This window comes from Carassius auratus, unplaced genomic scaffold (assembly GCF_003368295.1).
Source record: "Carassius auratus strain Wakin unplaced genomic scaffold, ASM336829v1 scaf_tig00000842, whole genome shotgun sequence".
Taxonomy (NCBI): Eukaryota; Metazoa; Chordata; class Actinopteri; order Cypriniformes; family Cyprinidae; genus Carassius; species Carassius auratus.
In genome coordinates this window covers 1-24,400 of record NW_020523326.1, presented here as the reverse complement: position 1 = coordinate 24,400, position 24,400 = coordinate 1, and the positions used below count along the sequence as shown (strand labels likewise).

Below are 24,400 nucleotides of genomic sequence, written 5' to 3'. Positions count from 1 at the left end.
TGGTCACTGTTGAATTGTCACATTGCTTTTTTTTTTCATAGACAATTTGCATTGTGCTGTACAAGTCTGTTCTACTTAAATGTTTTTTCCCCCCTGAATAATTGCTAATGATTCTGTATTTTTAACTATCTGACAGAATCGCTTTTAACACAAAGTTCTCTGCCTATCTTTCCAGTCATGTTTAATAAGAATTGTCTGTTTCATCTCAAAATGCTACTCTTAACTTTCAACACTCTTCATGGTCTTGTAAAGAAACCTTGAATTTTTGGAAAGACACTCTACAAATAAAACATAATAAAATAAAAAATCTGCAACTGGATGCATATCTAGATGCACAAGTTATTCACAGTTATTATTTATAATAATACAATGTATTAATTAACTTTATTTGATTAACTCACACAGCACAAAGAGTTGAATCATCTTTAAAGAAATTGTTTCAGTAGGCTAACACTTTAGTATAGGGACCAGTTCTCAAAACTAGTTGATTATTAGCATGCCTACTATTAACATGTTGGCTTTTTATTAGTAGCCTACTTATAAAAGAACATATTCTGCATGAAAATATTCTACATCCCTCGTAACCTAAACTTAACAACTACCTTACTACCTATTCAGCAAATTAGGAGTTGCAAAAGGCAAAAGTCGCAGTTTTGGTTAACTCAAAAATGTTTGTTAATAACGAGAATGGAACCTTAAAATAAAGTGTGACCAATTTCTTCCACTGTATTAAATCAGGTATGTTGAGGCAAACGTGCATTTGCGAAAGGCGACCATCAGCTCCACATAGACACTAGAGCTGACCGCAGCATGACATTCACTAAAGCAAGAGCCAAATGAGCTGATCGTGTATGAAAATGATTTTAAAATGATCGCTGTCGAGCATTTATGTTCAAGTGCGTTTCTGACGCGTGTTTTCTCTGGCGCGTGTGTGCGAGGGCTGCGGGCGGATAGTGCTGTCGTTGGTTTAGTATTGAGCTCCAGTCTGACCTACTTTCGTACTTCGCTTCAGCTCTGCGCTGTTTACAGGCGCTCGTCAGCGCACGATGTGGACCCGGTAACGAAAACACTTCGCCTAAACGCGACTCGCGTGCGCTACCGTACCGCGTTTATCCCGGGATTCTTCATTTAATCTGCTTTATACATATTTTGTCCCGTGTCCGACTTCAGAGTGGCTGTTTTCGTGGGTTGTTTATGAGCTCACTCGTGGATTCAGCATTGAAAAGGCGCGGGACATGGGCAAAAGTGAAGTGTGGATCGGTAACGTTACTCCTTAACGCACGGTAAGATCTCCCTACATTATATATTATAATGAAAACAAGAAAGTTTAAGACTATTTAAGTATTCGGGGTTGTTTTTAAAGACACATTTAAAGATCGCTCGTTCCATTGGTTTCTTAGCTTTTTGTGGAAACTAAGTGGAAATCTTAAGTTACGTAGTTGTGAATATTAATATATTGACGTGTGAGTGTCGCGTGGAAGAGGTTTGACGCGGGAATCGCCGGGTTCTGTGATGTTTACCGCACGCTTTCCTGCACCTTAATCTTTTTATCCCGTGCGCGATGGATTGATTGAATGAGCGCGCAACCAAACAAATTCACTCCGGTTTTCGACAATGCAGTTATGGTAATGAAGGCTTATTAATATTTTGTCTGTGGCTTTTGCTAATTGGACTGTCTTGGTTCCGGATTGATTCTGAAATCTTGGAATGCGGTTAAAATGGGTCACTGTACAATGCGCTGAATCCATTCTCTCAGTATCTTGGAAGATATTTCACTTAATGCCGGGCTATTGGGACTTGAAAAATGACTTTTGCACTTGTGTGAGGAATTCAAGAGCTCCTGTCTGACTTTAATTAGCCTACTCGATACAAATGTTTTCATCCTCAGCACAGTTTCCATCTATTTGTCACTTTAATTTATATCTTAATCAGTTTCTTCATTCCAAAGTGGTTGAAAAGGTGCATACAGAAGACTTACCTCAGGCTTTTAAACATTTAAGAAAATAGCTGAATGGTATGATTTTGTTTTTAGGCTAACTTATTAGTTCTGTGGCTTTGGACTCCTGCCGTTTGGGCTAAATGTTTGGGTTCTGTTTGTTGTGGTTCAGGAAATATTTGTTATTTTGCAAGTAACAATTTAAGGGGTTAGAAGACGCGTAACGTATAGGCTATATATATATATATATATATAAAACGGACTTTGTAAAGTTAAATGTACACGAATGTATAAAGCAGTTATAAATTAATTAGACTACATGTTTTAGTCAGAGCATCTAAAGGTAGACTCTAGAAAGAAGTCGCGTTCTGTCTGAGGAAGCAACCATGGCAACAGAACGCCGCTTTCCATCCACGAACATTAATGAACAAAGTTATGACACAAATATTATTTAGCACTTCATTACAATTGTACATACCACGTTGTCAATGTACTTTATTATGCATGCATCTTTTTAGCTTCATGTTAATTATGTATAAAATATTTAGAATAGTTATAAAATAATTTTTAATAATTTAGCAATATCAACTTCTTACGAATGACGAATATCCCAAGCTCTTTATTAAGAACCAACATTATCAGCAATATCAATATGTCAGTTGTATCAATATGTCAGTGTAGTTGTCAGTTGTAATGTCATTTAAGGATCTTTTAATATCACACATGATGGAGGCTGTTGCATGTTCATTTGATGGAGGCTTGCGTGCAAGTGTATAAACTTGTGCAGTGTGGATGAGTGTGTAGATGTGTATCAGAGCCTATACCTACGTGGGCCTCTTGGTCAATGGTGTATGTGTGTGTGTGTGTGTGTGTCTGCTGTACGGTGGGCCCCTGGTTAAAGGTGGGCTCTCAGCTTCATGAAAATACTGTAAACAGTAAGTGATGCAATAATTCCCTCACCGCTTGCACGGGGGTCAGGCTGTCCTGGAAATCACTCTTTATTGTTCTCTCGCTGTCCTTGTCTGTTTTCCTCTGTCTTTTGCCCTGGTCAGGAGCCCGTTGTTACTAATTACCGTTTGCTTCAATAATTCTGTCATTTCTGTGTGTACTGCATATATTGCCCTGAGAGACAAATTAAGCTGTTTTATAAAAGCACAAGATGCTTGTTCCTCGTTGCTTTTTCCTGACCTTTTCTTTCTCTAGGTTATGTTTTTGTTTGTGATGAGTGTGTGTGTGTGTGATTATGGATGAATGAGGTGCACTTGAAACATTCACCTGGCTGATTGAAACAGTGAACCATTCACCTGGCTGATAAAACTGCTGAATGAATCATCCCAGCAGTGAATCAGCCCTCCACAAGATTCACAGTGCTCTCCATCTCTGCTTTTTTTTTTTTTTTTTACTTGAATGCATTTCATATGCATTCTGCTTTTGTGAATAATAATAATTACAACTTGCTGACTAAACAGTTATTCTAATTTAAACAAACTAAATTTCAAATGATTTTTTTTTCCCACTTCATTTATTGCTAATTCATATTTCATATTACTAAAATTACTAAATAGACAAAATGCACTATAAATACTTGTGCCATAGACACATTTAGATATACTGTTGTTAACTTTATATTTGTAGGTGTGTGTCACTAATATTTGGTACATTGAAAAGCTATGCAGATCTACACAGAAATACACTTTATAGCTATATTGGTGAAAATGTGTCAAAGACTCACTTGTTATTAGTAAGGTCATGACAAAAGTATTCTTTAAAAAATGTTTCTGACCCCAAGATCTGAACAGTAGTTTATCTCTATGTGAGGCTTTTAAACTATCGACTATAAAGTCCATGCTTTTGTATATATAATGGTCCTCATTCATGAAGCACAAGCAGAACGAATTTTGGTCAATGTCGTTCGTACAACCATGCATAAAGTTTCATTCAGTTCAATAAGAAATTTGTTCTGCTCATGTTTCATGAATGAGGCCAGTACACACATCTCTGGGCTAACATCGCATTAACACTCCTGTGACACTGCACCAACATTGTGCTAAAACTGTGTGAGCTTTCCTGTTGCTGCTGTAACATTCTTGAGTGATTCCATTCCTTCCGGAATCCTCCTGGGCCCCCTATCAGCTCTCACCACTGAGTGTGACCCTTGACCTCTTTCTGAACCAAACAGCTACTTTTACACACTCCTGTGTCTGATGCGTGTGCATTTATTTGGTCATGTTCAGGTGTTTGTTAGCTTGTGTTTATTGTGTGTGTGTGAGTAGATAATAGGGAAGATTCTTATTAGTGAGATGTTACAGAGAATGGGGAAGGAGTTAACTATCTGATAAAAGAATAATTGCCTTTCCTACAGTGACCTCTGTTCTCTTTGCTCAGTTTATTATTTAATGTGCTGTGTGGTTGCTTTCAGCACACACACACACACACACACACACACACACAGATAGTTAGATATATAGATAGAAGCATAGATAGATAAAATCATGTTATAATGTTTCAACAACAGGTTTATAAACACTTCTCATTTAGTTTCGGAGGATGTTTGGAGTGTGTTGCTTAATCGGATGTATGTTATAAGATACTCAAACTCACAGCGCTTGCAGAGATGAGCAGTATTTATTACTGGCACTGTATATATATATTTCATTAAAAATAAAACCTTTGAGATTCAATAATCACATCAAGCTAAATCATGATTTCACTTCGATTTCATTTAATCGTGCAGCCCTAGTAACCAAATAATCAAATATAAAATAATAGTGGCAAAATGGCAGAACTTAGAGACAGTTATAAATATAAAGTCATCATAAACCATTCCAATGGGCCTATTCATACTTGGCCCCTTACGGATAACTATCTAATCATGAGAAGACCTGGTGTAAATGTATTCTAGATGGATTGCAATCTGATTACACACACCACTTCAGGAGGTGGTTTGAGACTCATTTCAGAAACAGCTGGACAAGTGTAAATGCATCTGGTTGTTAAAGGCTCATATGTACATTTTTACTCCTGCCAAAATGGCTAGAAATAAAGATTTGACAGTGTGTGGCTTTCAGTAGCTAGATCCTACAATGCTAACATGCATCATGGCCTGTCAAAGATGAGCAACTCTTTTCAGCAACGATGCACAAACTGATGCAAATTAAACACACTCTTTGCATAACAATTTTTGGCATCTTCGCATTTTCAACACAGTCATCATATCCACTGAAAGCGGTGAACACTATTCTCTCATCAGTACGGATGACACTTTCTCAACTGTTTTTGGTATGGAAACCAAATATATATAGAAATTTTTCACACAATGAATGTGGAAATGGCTAATGATGATTCCATGTGAAATTAAAACGAATATGTATGACAAAAAGTTTCCAATAGAGTTACAATGTGACCTACATACAACAGCAAGAATGGAAACCTTGGAAATAAAAATGACTGAAGATGCTTAAATTTATGTGCTTTTTTTAGATGTTAATATCTAGTGTTTGAAAGTTGCTTATACTGCATGCTCTGGAGTTTACAAGAGGTGTCTTTGGGTCTCAAGAAGTGATTGTTAATATGAACTTTGGTTTGAACTCATTGCTCTCTCTCTGTGTGTGTGTGTGTGTGTGTGTGTGATTTAAGGCCACGCTGTAGGTTATAAACGTGTATTTGTGTGAGCTTCATATCACTGGGTGTGGCTGAAGGCAGATTATGTGTGGACGGTCAGGTATGAATGTGCGCACACACACATTTTTCTGAAAACTAGATCAGATCATGTTCAGTATTAGTTAATGTCCTGTTTGATGGGGTGTATGTGCCTATGTACATGTGTTTGTTAAAATATTAGCAGTGGCTGTTTGCACTGAGTGTAAATAGCACAAGAGGCTATTTACACTTAGTGCAAATAGCAATAGATGCTGTTTACACTAAGTGTAAATAGCAATTAGATGCTATTTAAACTAAGTGAAAATAGATTTTTTTTAGTGATAGATGCTATTTACACTAAATGCAAATAACTATAGATTCTGTTTACACTGTTAAGATATATGCTCCTCATTATACATTATAAAACAGTACAATAATAAATTAGAGTGTAATTTTTGAAATCACAATATTTACTCTCGAATATTTATTAATTATAAGTAATTATTCAATAAAGAGTTCAATAAACAAGTGTTAGTCAGTAAAAAAAATGACGGTAAATTTTTTTAACAATGCGAGTGTGCGGCTTTATGTGGACAGAAGTGCGTGCTGGAAGCTATATATATATATATATATATATATATATATATATATATATATATATATATATATATATATATATATATATATATATATATAATTTTTTTTTTTTTTTTTAGGTGTTTTGTTTGTGTTTCAGAGACAAAAAGAGATATTCAGGTCTTTCTGCATGAGAGAAAAAAATATATTTTTTTCTTAGTGGCTTCCTTCATGTGGTTGAGTCTTTCTCTTCTGTTCTTTCCTTCTTTTGTGTCTATAAACTTTTCGAAAACAATTTATTCATGTTTAACAGTGCTGTTTGCTGTGTGAATGAGAATGAGTAAAGCTCTGTGTTAGAGAGCAAGATGCAGCAACTCAGGAACATTATCCACATGATTCATGATGGCACTGATGTTTTGTCATATGTGATGTGTTCTCTAGCAGTTGTATAGTTTTAATTATTGATCTTGAAGTAGTATGCTGCTAAATCAGTTTCATCCTAACTCATCATCTTCATCTTAACCCATTCATCTTTAATTATTGTATTAAAGTCTTTCTTAATGCAGTTTTTTTATATCCCTTGGTGTTAATAAATAAAAGTTTATTTGTTTTCAACTTAGAACATGGTGAAATTATTTCAGTTTGTTTCAGTTTCATATTTTCACGATAATATTGAAAACCGTACTTATTTTGGTCACTATAATCACGATATGAAATGTTCATACCATTTAATCTTTTCTATTAGCACAGAATTTGTTATTAGCAGAGTTTGCTGTGTTTTTTATTAGCAAAGTTTAACACTTTTTGCATGACTTGATCCTGATTGGTCAGCTACAGTGTGCAGTTTTCAGTTCTGTCAAATTGTTATATGGCTTTTTTTTTTTTTTTTTACAAGTTTTTGTTTACTTAATATATGTATGTGTGTACTGTGTATATAGAAATGCACTCACATACATGTGTATATATATATATAAAAAAAAAAAAATATATATATATATGTGTGTATATATATATATATATATATATATATATATATATATATATATATATATATATATATATATATATATAATTAATATTCATATATAATATAAATCAATCAATAATCGATTTGACAGTATGAGTAAATATTATTAGCAGAGTTTGTTGTATGTGCTATTAACAGGGTTTGTTCTGTTTATTGTAATTTAGAGTTGAATGTTTTATTAGGTTTATAGTTGTTCATCATTACTAGCACAGAGTTTACCATGTTTGTTATCATTAGAGTTTTCTGTGTTTATTAATCCTGGACAGTTTGCTGAAATCATTATCTGCACACAGTGTATATTCATCAGAATGACTGCTGTTTATTATAAGCAGACAGTTTTCTGTTTATATTATCGCCAGGGAATCTGCTTCATTATCATCAGAGTTTGCTGTTTATATCTGCTGAGAATTTATGTTCAACAGAGAGTATTTACTATGAGAAAAGTGTTTGTTTGGAATGAGTCACAATTGTTAACTTAAACTGACTAGTCAAGTGGTGAAGTTGATTAGATTTTTTTTTTAATTTTGTTTTGATTTTAAGAAAATGGTGCTTATTAGTGTGCTATGTGTTAGCATTAAGTCATTAAAACTTTCTGGAAAAAAAAGTAAAATCCACTCTGAAAATTTTCTCTGAATTCATTCTCTTTAAAGCACAAGTGATTGCTTCACAACTCAACTGCATTTTCAAGCAGTTCAATTTTACAAAATGTAACTCAAAACTTTTGAATTCTGTTCTTTTCTGTTGTGCTCCATCCAGCTGCTCTAGACTTGAATCCTATGTGCTCATTATACAATAGGCAGAGAATTTGCTGTTTATTATTAGCAGAAAGTCTGCTGTATTAATCATTAGCTGAGAGTCTTGCTCTTTGTGTCCCTTCTCTTTCATCATCTTTTTCATTTTCCTTTTAAATGTGAATTAAATACGAACTGTAGTTCAAAGGCTTGAACTATTTGTCAGACACAATTACTGTGGATTAGACCGAACAGTGTGTGCGTGCGTGATCTGTATACAAGCATATGTGTGTGTGTAAATGTGGGTGGATATGTGTGTATACAGTATGTGCTGTATTTATAGTTTGTGGAGGTCTGTATTCTAATTCTATCCAGCTGTATACTCAATCTTACAGCTTCTCATTTGTGCTTGTCTGGTCATCGCCACCGTTTTGGTGAAACTATTCTTAATCAACTCTTGTATGGTAAAAATCATAATGAATCTCTCTCTCTCGTTGTGCTACGAAGCAGCCTGATTGTATGAAATAGTAAATTGCAAACACTCACATTTGTGTAAATTGTGGCTGATATATAGCAAGCACATTTGTCTTCGTAACAATAAAATTACCAACCCTGTTTTTGGTTTAGAAACTTGAAATTGCAACCTAATATTTATAAGTATAATAAATATTAGTTTTTTCATTTGGTCCTGAAATAAAAGACGATTGTATTACGTTGCATGGCAGATTTCACAGATCTGTCAGTGTGATATTATGCAGAGCAAAACATGTTTTAAAAAGGTGTGTGTGTGTGTGTTTGAGGGAGAGAATATAGGTCAGTCTTTATCTCTTACATACCTCTTCTCAGCTGATAAGTAAAAACTGCCAGATTTCTGGAATTGTTTCATAAACCACAGTTGATGCGTGTGTATATGTGCTGATAGTTTAAGCACAGTGACAGAGTACAATAAATTTTTCCTAGTCATCTTTATTTATCATTAAAAAGATTTTAAAAAAAAACAATTGCAAAGAAAGTTTGGGTGAAGCTGTTTTCAGATCATCTGCCTCTGAAATAAAGTCTCCAATCAGGGTCAAGTGTCCTTAAACCAGCTTCCTCCCATGCTAATTTAGACAATTTCAGCCATCCCACTGACTATTTGATTTTGAAAACCAGGGAACTACACTGCGACCACAATGGTTGCATATGCAACCTTTTTAAAAGAAAATTGTGACTCTAATTTTTACGAGGTCGCAAATGTATCACTGATTATTTTTGTACCTATCTTATGTTTTGGGCAATATGCTATGGTTAACTATGAGCATTTATTAAAACAGAAATGTGTATTTTAAAAATACGTTTTATAACGTGCTCTGAGCATTCAACACATCAAGTTGACTTCAGCCCCGCGATGTGGGAAAACTGAACTGAGTAGCTGGTGACGCACGCGCTCCGTTCAGGGCGCACGCAGAGACGCGTCTCAAAGTCTTCTTTTGTACAGACAAATACATACTAAATAAATCAAAATACAGTGAACTGTGAGATATTATACCCAAAAATTCTTCATACTGTAGACTACCAGTAAAATTGATAAAAAAAAATAAATAAAAAAATTAGGGATCTGACCATGTTTGTTTTGCTTAAGTGTTTCTTTCTTTAATTGCTAATGCAACCTTTCACACCACAGACTGAACAAAATTAAGCATTGCTTGCTTGGTAACTGTTCAACAAAGTATTGATAGTTGTGTAAATGTTGTCATACTGACAGTTGTCTAAAGTTTTGGTTGATTCCATTACATATCTTTATAGAGCGTTAGTCGCGCAAGTGCCACCAGTGGAAAAGGTTAGCGTAGTTCCCTGAAAACCTATTTTTGTAAATTCATCTGCCGTTCAGTGCTGTTTAAGCAGAAAGCTTTTTGAAATTTTTTATTTTAATGTAGCAGCATCAACAACAGATAGCAGATGCAATTACACTGTTCTCTGCCCATCCATTTTCTCTTTTTTTAACACAAATCAAAGATCAACAACAAACAAAATAAAATAAAAATTAAATAATAATATAATAACAATCATTTCTATCATTCGGGGGAGGACAGATACAAAATCAATAATCATACTCCATACTAAACAAAGTCAAGAGTTTGTTCCCAGTCCTTGGAGACCGTGGAGAGGGTCCGCTGGCCTCCAATATGGAAAAAGCACTCCACAGGTACCACACAATCATTACACACTTAGAAAAGAAGGGTACATTTTTTTTTTTTTTTTTTTTTTTTTTTTTTTTTTTTTTTTTTTTTTTTTTTTTTTTTTTTTTTTTTTTTTTTTTTTTTTTTTTTTTTTTTTTTTTTTTTTTTTTTTTTTTATATCTCCACAAAGTCTGGCTGTAATGGCTTTACATATTCAACCCACTTAGACCAGACTTTTCTGAACACATTCATCTGAAGTCGAAGGGAAAAAGTAATCTTTTCCATAACATAAATATCATTTACTATATCTATCCACTCTTGTATTGTGGGGGGTTCAGGAAGCAGCCAACGCCTTGTAAGCGCTTTTTTACCAGCAGATGTCAAAATGCCAAATAGGTATCTCTCAGAGGATCTTGTTTGAAAATCAGTTATTCCAAAAAATAATGTAGAGAACTGCAAAGGCATTGTGGTTTTAAGTATGCTTTCCATTACTTTATGAAACTCCACCCAGAAAGGTTTTATCACTGGGCACTCCCCAAAATATATGCCAATGATTGGCTTCTTGAAACCCACACTGCCTCCAACATTTAGCGTCCCCTCCCACAATATGTGCTTTCTGTTTTGGTGTAATAAAAAATCTGATAAGGCATTTCCACCCAAACTCCCGCCACATGTGAGAGTTAGTACATTTCCACGGAAATTTACAGGCATCAAGCCACTCCTCATTCGATATCAAAAAATTACCTTCTTTTTCCCATTTTTCTTTAATGTATTCTGTAGAATGATTTTTTTTTTCCCTGAGAGCTTTATAAAATTTAGAAATGACACCTTTATTTGAAACACCTTGGTAAGCACCTATAAATATCTTCAGTATTGGGTCATCAAAGTCTGTCTTATTTTTAATGTTGTTTTCAAAATGATTACGTAGTTGGAGGTATCTATAAAAATCTGATTTCTCAAGACCATATTGTTTCTTCAAACTTTCAAAATTTTTCAGAACTCCCTTTTCCGTAAGAGAGTAGAATGTTGTTATTCCTTTTGAGATCCAAGATTTAAATCTATGATCCAACATATTTGGCTTAAATTCAGGGTCATAAGCACACCAGTGCATTATTTGTAATTTACAATCCAATTTATATTTTTCTTTTATTGTATTCCAGATTTTTAGTTGGGCTTTAATCCATGAGTTTTGCACCTTATCTATAAAACTTCCCAAGTTTTTATGTGCCAATATTGCTTGAGTTGGGGGGTCATTCATTATTGAAAGTTCAATATCTTTCCACCTAGCTTGATATGTTGGAGTACATATATTAATTAAATATTTAGTCTGGGCCGCATAAAAATAATCCCTGAAATTGGGTAATGCCATGCCTCCTTCCTCCGCAGGAAGCTGTAATGTTTTGAATTTAATCCTGGGTTTTTTCCCCTGCCAGATAAATCTAGAGATGGTCTTATCTAATTCAGACCAACATTTTAAGGGAATTTCTACAGGAAGTGCTTGGAATAGATATAGATACCTTGGAAGGATGTTCATCTTTATCGAGTCAATTCTATGACTTAGGCTAAGGAAAGAGATGGCATTCCATCGATGTATATCATCTTTGATTTTTATTAAAAGTGGGTCAAAATTTACTTCTACTAGTGTTGAAATTTCTTTTGTTAAATATATTCCCAAATATTTCAATGAAGTCTGATCCCAATCAAGATGGAATTTATCTCTAATATGTTTTGGAGGTGTATAATTCAAAGTCAAAGTTTGTGTTTTTTGTATATTTAATTTGTATCCTGCATATCTACCAAATGTATCTAAAAGATTCATTAATTCGAGAAATGAGTTAGTGGGTTTACTTAAGTAAATCAGTATGTCGTCCGCATATAGTGCCAATTTGTGGTCTGCTCCATTTATACAGATGCCTTTGATGTTTTCGGTCTGCCTTATCCACTGTGCGAGAGGTTCTATATAGAGCGCAAAAAGCAGTGGTGAAATTGGGCACCCCTGTCTTGATCCACGTTCTAATATAATGGTATCTGAAAGGTACCCATTTATTTTTATTCGGGCAGATGGTTTATTATATAATGAGCGGATGCCCTTGATAAAAATTTTGTGAATACCAAATCTTTCGAGAGTCCTGTATAAAAAGGGCCAACTTACGGAATCAAACGCCTTTTCCGCATCTAGACTAATAAAGAGGGCTTCAAGTTTGTCTTGCTGAATATGACCTAATATATGCAGAGATCGTCTTATATTATCGTGAGTTTGTCTTTGTGAGATAAACCCAGTCTGATCATTATGTATTAGTTGGGGGAGAATCTTTTCTAATCTCTTGGCAAGGATGATTAAGCAGAAAGCTTATATTTTTTTCATTTATATTCTTGGTGTAGGCGGTGCTGCTAACCAAATTGACTTACGTTACTGGCAAATGTCCAAACAAGAAGCCAAAAATACACTGAGCTTGCTAAGATAGGCCTTTTAATTGCAGAGAACCTCCTAACAAGACAAAAATTCCTATACTGTAACTAACTTAGCTTATGTTGAAATCCTCCTAATGACTGATGAAATTCTGTGTCAGGCTTCAGCATTTTTTTTTTTTTTTGTTGATTTGTTTTGTCTTTATTTTCTAACATCTTGTCTTGGTTTCCAGTTGCTTTCCAAGATTTAAGAAGCAAAATAGCATTTTAAGACAATAAGACACAGTCTCTTAAATTAAATGTATTATTCTTGATTCATTGACAAATAGTTTTTCATCTCAACAGGGTAAGAAAAAGCAATTTCATTTCAGATAATTTTTTGAAACTGCAATAACGTTGTTTTGAACATATTTAGATGGTTTTGCAGGAAAACAAGAAAAAAAAATACTCCGTCTATCTTTTCTCCAAACTGCTTATCCTGTGTAGGGTCGCATACCCTACCCAACGCAAGACAACACTTCTAACTGAGAAAATTATTTTTTGTGGTGCAGTTTGAAAAGATTTGTCCCATTGATTATTTGTGTGTGCATGCAATTTCAACACCCTCCTTTCACTCTCTCATACACTCTTTAACGACTCATCTCTCTCTCTCCCACTTTTTTCTCTTTATTCTTGTCTGTTGTGTTGGATTATGAAAAGAGCTTGGTGTAAAAGATGTTTCTAGGTCATGGCACTCCTTGCCGAAGCAGCATTTCCTGAGAGTTGTGTCATTGTTGCATTAATGCTTAAGCATAGGTGTCAACACAATATGTTTTGTGCATTTTCAATTCTTTGTCATCGGATATTACATTAAATGTTTAATGCAAAAATTGATAAAGTGAGTAAGCAGCACCTCAGTTCAAACCGTTTATGCTTTAGTCCAAAGCAGAATGATTATTGACTGGACTAAGGTGGAGATCAACAGTTCATGTGTATATAATTAGACTTGAGCTAAAACAGCTCTGATACACCCAGAATCTTCATCATTGTAAAGGTTGGCGTGAGAAACAATTGCAGGCAGTTAATGAATGAACGTGTAGCTCTGGATGATGAACAGGTTCTGTGGCGCATCAACAGATTCCTATGATTGAATTTGTTAAAAAATAAAAAATAAACAAAGGATGAAAATGTAAAATGTGAGTTTTATCAAACACATTCCATATAGCATGATGATTCTACACATTTTCACTGTGAAAGTAAAGTGAATCGGAACGGGGGAGATGGTAACTTTCACTTTTTTAATACAAATGTATCTGGTTTAAGAAACATATGGTTTATATACCATTAATAAACCTAAAGATTACATCATAATATTACATTTCATACAAGACAGAGTTACAATCAGTGAAACAGTTGAAAAAAAATAAATGTACTATTCACTTTGTCTCAAATAAGATCACATTTCATAGCAATGTTTTTCTTTAATATAATGATGTCACTAAATACATTTTAAAGGAAATATTTTAGCTGTCAGAGAGTAACATGTTTAAAGCAAAAGTCTGGATGGGACTTTTCATTTGTAATTATCAGAAATCTATTTTTTTAACTAATATAATACTTTTTAAAGTGATAGTTCACCCAAAAATGAAAATATCTGCTTACCCCCTGGACATCCAAGATGCAAGTGACTTTGTTTCTTCAGTAGGACACAAACCAAGATTTTAAACACAAACCGTTGCAGTCTATCACTCTTATAATGGAGGTTGATGGGATTCATGGCTAAAACATACAATAAAACAACGAAAGCATTCACAAACAAAAACCAAATTAAATCCTGTGATTTGTGTCGATTCATTGATGTGTAAAGACACAAAACAATCAGCCTGTGCAAGAAACTGAACAGTATTTCTATCATTTTTTGCTTCTGATTTACACAATGTCCCAACTGTTAGAACTCTCCTGAGCGCATCCTGTTGTGTGTGTGAGGAGGCTGCTTCTTCTTCTTGCTTTATGGCGGATCGCAGACGAGTGTCAGTGGTCCATTTGAGGTGGTTGTAATGCACTTGTAAGTCTGCGATCTGCCATAAAGCAAGCAGAAGAAGCACCAGGACGCACTCCAGAGAGTTCTAACAGTTCGGACACTGCATGATTCAGAGGTTAAAAAAAACCCCGATATAAATACGGTTCAGTTTCTTGCACAGACCGATCATTTGGTGTCTTTACACATCAATGTATCATCACAAGCCACAGGGTTTAATTTGGTTTTGTTTGTGTTTTTAACATTTCTCTTCTGAGTTTTCGACTGTACACTTAGATTTTTGGCTGATTTTTGATCACGAAGCACACAGTATGTGGTATCTCTGCTGGCTTTGGTGAAGTGTAATGTGTCTGGAGAAGTGCCAATGTTTTATTCATTTGACCGAGAGGGAGAGAGAGACAGAGAGAGAATATTTAATTAATGTCGGTGGTCTTTTTCCTTTTTTTCCAAACTTGTAAATACAGTTTAATAAAAAATAAAATATATAAAAATCACTAATTTGAAACTTTTTGTTGATTGTGTAGAAAAAGGTTTGCCCTTTCACAAAAAGGCAATGAACAAATGTTCTACTTGTATGATACTTTTAATATTGTTTATTATTATTCAATAAAACTTTGTGTTGTTTCATTGTCAGTAGTATATGTAAATGAACAATGTGTTTTCTTTTTCCAAGAAACGTGCACACAAGACTCCTGTTTTATTTTCCAGCAAAAATTCATGTGTACTAAAAAACATAGAGAGATGAAAAAGAAAAATGTATTTAAAAATATGCATAGGCCTACTTACAAGACCCTCTAGTCTATAAAAAGCCTTTTTGAGTTGAGATCACATGACCAGCCCAGTACTATGTACTTCGCATTGTCAGACACTTTCAGTTACAGAAATAAATTAGTCATGGACTAAAGCAATCATAAATACAACATAAAACCTGGCAACTAAAACATGCTTTTTGTTTTCTTCAACAGGTTCTTTTGTTTCAATCATTACCTTCATGGAGAGAGTTTTGCAAGTGTACATTAGCAAGAGAAGACAAGAGTCAAGATAAACAATATCTTGATGGTAAGCTAAGGACTGGCAAGCTGTAAGAACATAACTGCAGTCAACACCGGTGGCTTGCCATCAAAGATTTGTGAGTAGTGGCTAACCACTATCATCAGGTGGAGGTAGAAGACACGAATGGGACACGCTAGCCTTTCCAGACGGCCTGAATGGGAGAAGGAGTGAGCATGGACAACCTTTTGGAGTTTGGAGGCCTTTGTCCGTCCACCCGGAGGGAATGGGAGTGAGTCTATACTAGCATCTGCTTTCTACACACTTAGAATTAATTTTCCTTTTTCTATATGTTTTGTACGATTTTCAGAGTGCCAAAAATCAGTTTGAAATATAAAGTGTTTTCCTGTGATTCCCTCTCAGCACAGGCAGCTGTGTGGATGACTTAATGGATGAAGATGAGAAAGACAGAGCAAAAAGGTCTGTGTGTTTAGCTCTTCATAGCCGTAGTACACATTATTGTGCAATGTTGAATAATAAAATCCCACATTAGATTGTGAACCTTTGAACTTTAATTGTGTCCAGAGGTGATTAAGAAATCACACCTCTAAAAGCTCTTCACACTTTCACTCAACACAATAGATTTCCCTTGAGAAAAAGTGTCTAGGGATGAAAGAGAAAGAAGGGGAGTAATGAAAATTACAGATAATTGAAAGGGTTGAAAAGAAAAATTATATGTATTATATATATATATATATATATATATATATATATATATATATATATATATATATATATATATATATATATATATATATATATATATATACCATAATTTTAGTACTATTTTTGTTTTTAGTCCCAATACAGCTACAAATGCTAATGGTCATGACTCTTGACATTTTCCTCTTATTATTATTATTATTAAAATGAGGGGGAAAATGTTCTCTGTAACATAAGTAAAAAAACAAAACAAAAAAAACAAGCTTTTATCAGTTTTCATGATGTTGTGCACCACAGATGGACTGTTACCAGCAAAGGTGTTTGCTCTTTCATTTTGAGACTTTATATAAACCATTAGCTGGAAGCCTATCCTGAAATTGAACTGAAATTTGTAAAATTGTTGTAGCATATAAGAGTGTGTAGTAGACATGTGTTTGTATTTCATTAGATATCTGGGATTCTCATTAGAAATCATGCACAAACACCATCATCGCATTCAGACATTTTCTTTTCGCAGATGTCTTCTTGTACTTTCAAAGCAGAATTATCATTAAAACTATGTAATTAAAAATGCTTTTTGTCCATCTCTCTCTCTCTCTCACTTTCTCTGCAGGGCGTCCCGTAATAAATCCGAGAAGAAGAGAAGAGACCAGTTCAATGTTCTCATTAAAGAGCTGTGTACGATGCTGCAGGGTCAAGGTCACCCCCGCAAGATGGACAAATCCACCATCCTGCAGAGAACCATTGACTTCCTGCAGAAACAGAAAGGTGAGGGAGAAAGGTCACATTAAAAAAAACCAGATGGAAAAATAAATGTAGTTTGATGGACATTTATGTTGGTGCATATTAACAGAAATTTCTTCTCCCAGTTTTTACTCTCATTGCCTTTAAAAATTATTTATTTTGGATATTTGAACAAAACTGAATTATATCCAACTCAAACATCAACATCAAAACATAATCTCTCAACGAAGCATCACCTGAAATCGTGAATCATGATTTTGTTCCTCATATTTGTATGTGCAAGGAATATTCTGCATATGTGTGGTCACATGCAGTTCTAGAGAGAAAAAAAAATCTTAATTCTTATAAACTTCCAGAGAAGTAAACCTCATAGAAGACAAGCTAATTGCAGATATTTTGTTTGGGAGATGGTTTGATTTGATTCGAATCGGTTTGTATAATCAGTGCCACAATTGATTTAAACTTTGAATGCGTTTTATTTCACTAATGCTAGGGTTTACACTCTGATTAATAATTTATTTTTGGTTTGAGAGGAGCTAACTTCTTCAGGCTCCTGTGAGTATCACTACAAACACCTTTGTGTGCCAAGAGCTGCTGTGTGTTGGGCCCAGTTCCATTTCCTGTCTGAATCCAGGGCACAGCTGTCAGGCCATCGGCAGAACGTTTACTGGCAGCAGATTTCACTGCTCCTATAAACAATCCCAGTGCCGTTTCCAACTTCCTTACTGTTTGATTGAAATTTCTTTTCATTTTCACCCATTCCATCCAAACCTATTAGTCCACACGATTCCTTTCTCAGAATTCCACAATCAAGTTCTCACAACATTGTCCCGCTGTTTGATGTTTTCCAGAGATCACGGCGCAAACAGAATGCTGTGAGGTCCGGCAGGACTGGAAACCTTCTTTCCTCAGCAACGAGGAATTCACCCAGTTAATGCTGGAGGTAAAGGAATCTTGTTACCGTCAAATCTGCTTCATCAACCTTCAGTTTCACTGTTGCCCTGTGCGAATACTCCACACTCCAGATGTATTTCTTAAGTACCTTGCTGTCAACACATCATGCATTTTGCGAGGCTATGAGATACCTTATAGCGCTGCTTCAGGCATAAATGGAGAGCCTGCTTAAAAAGAAACATTACAAATAAAGGAAACTCATGTAAGCTCATTCATGTAGCAGAAATACTGGATGTTAATAACCTGCAAATATACATTCATATAGCCTTAAAACCGGAAGCATTTTTGAATTATCCCCAGAGTTTCCAGAAACATTAAGGAAACATTCACACTCGAACACGTCCTTTCAAAAACAACCTCTGGCTCTTCTCGGTTTTGCCAAGGTACAAGTCTAGTAAATAAAGCATGTAAAAGCAGCAATGTGGAAGATGGTATGAGTTGGGGAATCCTTCATTTGTTTCTAAGAAAAAAAAAACACAGTGCAAACTCAAGAGGCTGACAATCAACATTCTTCAGCTACCAAGGTTTCTCAGAACCAGCTTTCTCAGCTGTGATGAATTGAATACACATTTATTACATTGTGTAAAACAATATTAAAATTTAAGTTCAGTCCTTCACTATATAATGACTGATGATTCAATACAGACAGAATATCCATTGTTAGATAAACAATTTCTTAAATAACAAATGGAACATTGCTATTAGTATTTTATTTTATTTTATGAGAATTTCTGCAGATTCATATGGATTTTTTTGTGTGTGTTATGACAGGCATTGGATGGCTTCCTAATAGCTCTTACCACAGATGGGAACATCATATATGTATCTGACAGTGTCTCGTCTCTCATTGGTCATCTACCGGTAAGTGAGGGATGTGATACCAATGCAATAAACCCCAATCCAATACATCCAAGAGGACTTGATTTGGTGCTTTACTTTTCATCAAATGAACTCATTACCTCTGAGAATGCCTTGACTAGTCTGATAAACTCATGTTATTAGTAATATAATTGTCATGATTTTCTAAACTTAGATAAGGCAGCCCACACACAGCAGGTTTTCTGTAGGCTGTTGACAACAGTCCTTAGGAAATGGCAATGCTTCCATTTTTTTTAGACCTTCAATTGTATTTGTGCAGTATCAAAAAATCATGAAATGTCAAGTGCTATGGCTCATGGAATATTTTTCTGAAATTGTGTGGAAAATATACCCCCAACTGAAGTGAAAGGTAATTGGCAGTTAAGTGGTTTCACTTATTACAGAAAAAAAGCCTATTTCATAAACCCAAATCAGTGTTCCTCTTTTCTTAATGCTGCAAATGCGTCAAAATCTATTCATTGTGTGATCACATGCTGCCAGTCTAATGAGATTTGCTTCCAGACTTTACCTTTATTTCAGTTCCTGCTGTGTGTGAGTTACAAATGCGGTCGAATGCTTCTGATGGATACTTTCATAACTGTCAAACCTACCTTGACCTTTGACCTTATTAAGTAGAGAGGAGGGCTTAGCAGACCCTTGTTATTGAGGAACAGGACAAGCTGAAAGCCATGTAACCATTATGGATCTACTCAGATTGTGCTAATATTTTTCAGATTTGTTTGAGATGGTGGTTGGGTTGGACAGAACTACTACCTCCTGTAACAGCAGAAAGCTTCCTTTGTCCACCAGGCAGTTTTAGAATTCTTATTCCGTGCCATTATAGTATTTATTAATAATATTCTGAATAGTATTTGATATGGTTTCATTATTAGTTTTTTATTAGTTTTACATATTATTTGATGTGTGATTGAGATTTAATGAGTTTTAATCATTTTAGCTTAACATTTCTAATTTATTTCAGCTTTATTCAAACGGACCTATTCCACATCATTTTCATTAAAAAAAAACACTTATATGACACTCTAATTGGTATTTTATTACCATTGCCTGAATTACAAATGGAAATGCAAAAAAAAAAAAAAAAGTTAACTTCTATAGAAGCTACCCAACTATGACATCATCTGCTTTTGAGAAACCCTTAAATGTGAAAAGGATCTATTACCGAAAGCTATTTTAATAGATTTAGTTTTAATAGCAACACTGCCACAAGGTGGTATATTTTATGTAATTTTAATTGATAAACATTAATACTATAACTGCTAATTCCACTACTACTTTTAATAATAATAATGCTACTATGTGAATAATGTTACTACTAAGTGCTTAGTATTATGGGAAATGTAGTGCATTGTGTAGCACTAATGAAAGAGAGCAAGGAGTGACGTTGTCATGGATACTGCTGTGTCTCAGTCAGATATGGTGGACCAGAACATTTTGAACTTCCTGCCAGAACGAGAACATGGAGAGGTGTATAAACTTCTGTCATCACACATGCTCTTGACCGAGCCCTCTGCTGTGGACCTACTCAACAGCAGTAAGTATACATAGATGCACAGATCAACACACTCGCGCACACACACACACACAGATGTATGCAGTATACTGTGAGTGCGTGCTGTCTTAGTGGCTGGCTGTAGTGTGCTCTATGATTACACTCATGGCTAATTATAGAGGCTCAGTGCATGCAGTGTAACACAGATTATCTGTTACAACACCCTGATAATCCCACATACATCTCTTACCCTGACCCCAATCCATAAAACACACACACACACACTCACCAATACTGAGAGATAACAATACTGGTTGAAAAAACAGTCACTGTTGATTATTCACCTTCATCACCACCTCTTGTTTTTACTGGCCACACTCGTTTGTGCACACACACACACATACACACACACACACACACACACACACACACACATAGAGACTGTTGAGACTTATTGTACTCTATTTTAGGATAATCATCAAAGTCACACTGGGGCCACAGCCGTAATAGAACATTAGCCTCAACCTTGTGTGTTCGTCTGACAAACCGAATTGCTGTTATATCAGCTGCTAACAGTCTCTTTCCTTTCCCTGTGCACTTTTTTTCTTTTCTTTCTTTCTTTTCAGATGAGACACACGTAGAGTTCTGCTGTCATTTAGCAAGGGGAAACATTGACCCAAAAGAACCACCCACGTACGAACATGTCAAATTTGTTGGAGATTTCAAGTTTCATAATAACGGTGGGTTTTTTATTTGTCACTTTTAGTACTCCCAGCCACATGCAACACAAACAGAGACACTAATAATTGATGGATAGATAAAAAAAAAATGTATGACTTGATTCTAGAAGTAAACTTCAGCTGTGATAACAAGCATTTGGAATGAACATGCATTTTGTTTTTCTTTCTGTGTATTTAGTCGAGGAAGATATTTAATGAGGAGGAGGCATTTGCCTACATTGGAATTATTGGTTTATTTCCTCATTTGCATGTAGAAAGTCATTGTAAGGTTACATCTTTTCTAATAACAAATGTGAAAATGTGAAGAATCTTGGACAAGAAACATTCGAGCCATGGCCAGAACTATACTAGTTCTTGGTAATCACTTATTTACCATACGTACTTTATTATTCACTTTCTTATTTGGTTGGTATAAAAGATTTAAAATATACTTGAATTCCCCTAGTGAAAAATAAATGTACTATAAATGTATTTGAAATGTTAAGTATACTACAGATACATTTACATATTTATGTACCTAATAAAAATACCATTTATATTAAAAAAAATAAAATACCCTTTATACTCAATTGTGCTTAAACTGTGCTGAAGTAGTGCTGATGTACTACAGATATACTGAAGTATATTTGTTTATGCTAAAGTGGAACTATTGCAAATTATACTTTAGGTACACTTCAAATATCTTGCATTTAAAGATCAATGGCCACGTACACACTGCAGGTTTCAGGAGTGACATCCACATTAAATGCAGGAGTGTGTCCCATATATTATCGTTGCTTGTGTGTATGGAACAGCAGTCACTCAGGTAACCATAGCAACATTTTGACGTCTTGCGGGAGTCGATAAGAATTTATCCATTTGGTATCTGGCCATTTTTCGGCTAATGACTTTTAGATAGTGCAAATATATGTAAAATGTAGCTTGGTCTAAGAATAATACTTAATAATAAACAGAACATTTTTCTTTGTGTCACAGTGCCTCTGTCCTCATGTAATGGTTATGAGCTGGCGTTCCCACGCACTCCTGCAGTCCTCACTAGAGGAGCAGATCTGTCTTGTAGCCACAGTGAGACTCGTGAACCCCTCAGTTCCTAAAGGTAACAGAGGAACCACCCCCACATACACAAGACACTGATTCACATGCACTTAAAACGCATACGCACAAATCACATGCACATACTGCTTGCGTTCATCCTTATGTCAAACTAAGGACAGACTTATTGCCTGTGTGTGTGTGTGTCATAGGATCTGTGCAACGTGGAGGATGTGTGCTGATGAATTCACATCAAAGACACAGCCTGGAATGGAAATTTCTGCTCTTAGATTCATAGGTGAGTCAAATGCTGTTCATTATGCAAACGACTCCTCTGATGTTGTGATTCTGCATGGTCTTTTATGCAAGCTCATTTACGTCCATTTGAATCATGACTCCTCTCTGATTATGTCATTTATTTGATTCATTCATCAGTTGCTGACCCACTTACATCTGCTAATTCAGATTTTCCGCTGTCCCACGCATGGCTGCGAGGGCCAGTGATGTCATCAGATGTGCGTGTGCTTGAATCTGTTTTCACACTCGGATTTTAATATGGTGTTTTTATTCTGCTGTGGCCATTCATAAATTTCAGCATAGAGATTATTTACTCAAAAGGCGTTTGTGACCCCCAGAGAGTTACATAACGGTGTGTGTGCGAGTACTGGATGTTCCTGTTCCCTACAGTGCTATAATTGGACATTAGAGCTGTCTCGTCAAACTCACTTTTAAAGGAGAAGTGTGTCATTTCTACATCACTCACTCAAAATATTGTGGTTTTCAAACAGGTTTCCCAAATACTCCGTGTCTTTTTCATGCTCAGTCATACAGATATTCCTGTACCAGAAATCTTGCTTTTGGTTGAGCCAGTGTTGCTGTGTCAATCCGGTTAAGAAAAGTTTTTTGAAACACAATGTTTACATTGGGAAATTAACCTATACAGTTTATGAATATTTAACTTTCTCTGAAAGTCTTTTTTTTTAATGGAAAAAATGAATTGTTTGCTTTTTAAAATAGTCTTCTCATTAACACCATTATATTGTTCAAATCTGACTGATGCGTGAATGCAGAATGTGCACGAACACAAGAGGCGGGATTTATCTCATGAACCAATCAAGGCCAATCTAACCAGTCATGTACAATCATATCTCTCACGTGACTTGCCCCCATTCATTCTCCGTTACCCCACTCCAAACTTATGACACACCATATGGTTTCTGTTAGAACTCAATGGGCTCAGGGGAGGCAGGACAGATGCAGACTCCCACTGTAACTTTACCTGCTGGAATTGCTGTTGGACAATGCTTCTTTTATATGATTACCATAAAAAAAATACAATAAGCATTCTAAATATTTCTTCTTTTTTTGTACTTTTATACAACAAGAAAATTACATTTATTTAAAATAGATTAACAGTTATTTTAAATAAAAATAATATTTCAAAATATTACAGTGTTACGATATTTTGGATTAAATAACTGTACCCTTGGAGAATCTTAAGTGTCTCTTTATTTACACTCAGACACATACATGACTCAGTCAGCTATGGATACCCATCTTTCTTATTTCAGTGGTTCCCATGGTGATGAGTGTCTCCAGGTTCATCTGAGCCCCCATGATTCATTCCTTTAGTGCACTGCCAGTTTATTGGGTGTTAAAGTACATATATAAGACTGAGTTCTTGTTTTGTAAAATGGTTCAATACTTGGAATTGTGCATGTGCTGGTAGCAGCTCAGTAGAAGCATAGTATGAGTGGATAGTATGTACTGAATGTGTGTGTGTGTGTGTGTGTGTGTGTGTGTGTGTGTGTGTGTGTGTGTGTGTGTGTTCACAGGGCCTCTCCTATCATTGGGTACCTGCCGTTTGAGGTTTTAGGGACTTCGGGTTACGATTACTACCATGTGGATGACCTGGAGCTGATTGCTCAGTGTCATAAACAATGTGAGTGTTATATCTCTCGCTTCTTCTCTCTTTCTCTTTAAAAACTAGGTCAGTAAACTGTCTTGGAAATTTTGTTCTGTTTGTGTGAATCACAGAGGAGCTGAAAATGCCCCTACCAGGAAAGATGAAAGACCCTGTAAGAAGCTTTCAAATCATTTTTAGACACGACTGATCTTGTGTGTGTGTGTGTGTGTGTGTGTGTGTGTGTGTGTGTGTGTGTGTTTTGCAGTGATGCAGTTTGGGAAAGGAAAATCCTGTTACTATCGGTTTCTGACTAAAGGGCAGCAGTGGATCTGGCTACAGACACACTATTACATCACATACCACCAGTGGAACTCCAAACCAGAGTTTATCGTCTGTACACACAGTGTGGTCAGGTAAAACACACACAATCATTATTTACCCATGTA

General features: G+C 35.3%; 1 pseudogene; it reads left to right on the top strand.

Moving 5' to 3' along the window:
* Nucleotides 1-1,234: 1,234 nt before the first annotated feature.
* LOC113069089 (neuronal PAS domain-containing protein 2-like) lies at nt 1,235-24,386 on the top strand (annotated as a pseudogene).
* The last annotated feature ends 14 nt before the right edge of the window (nt 24,387-24,400 follow it).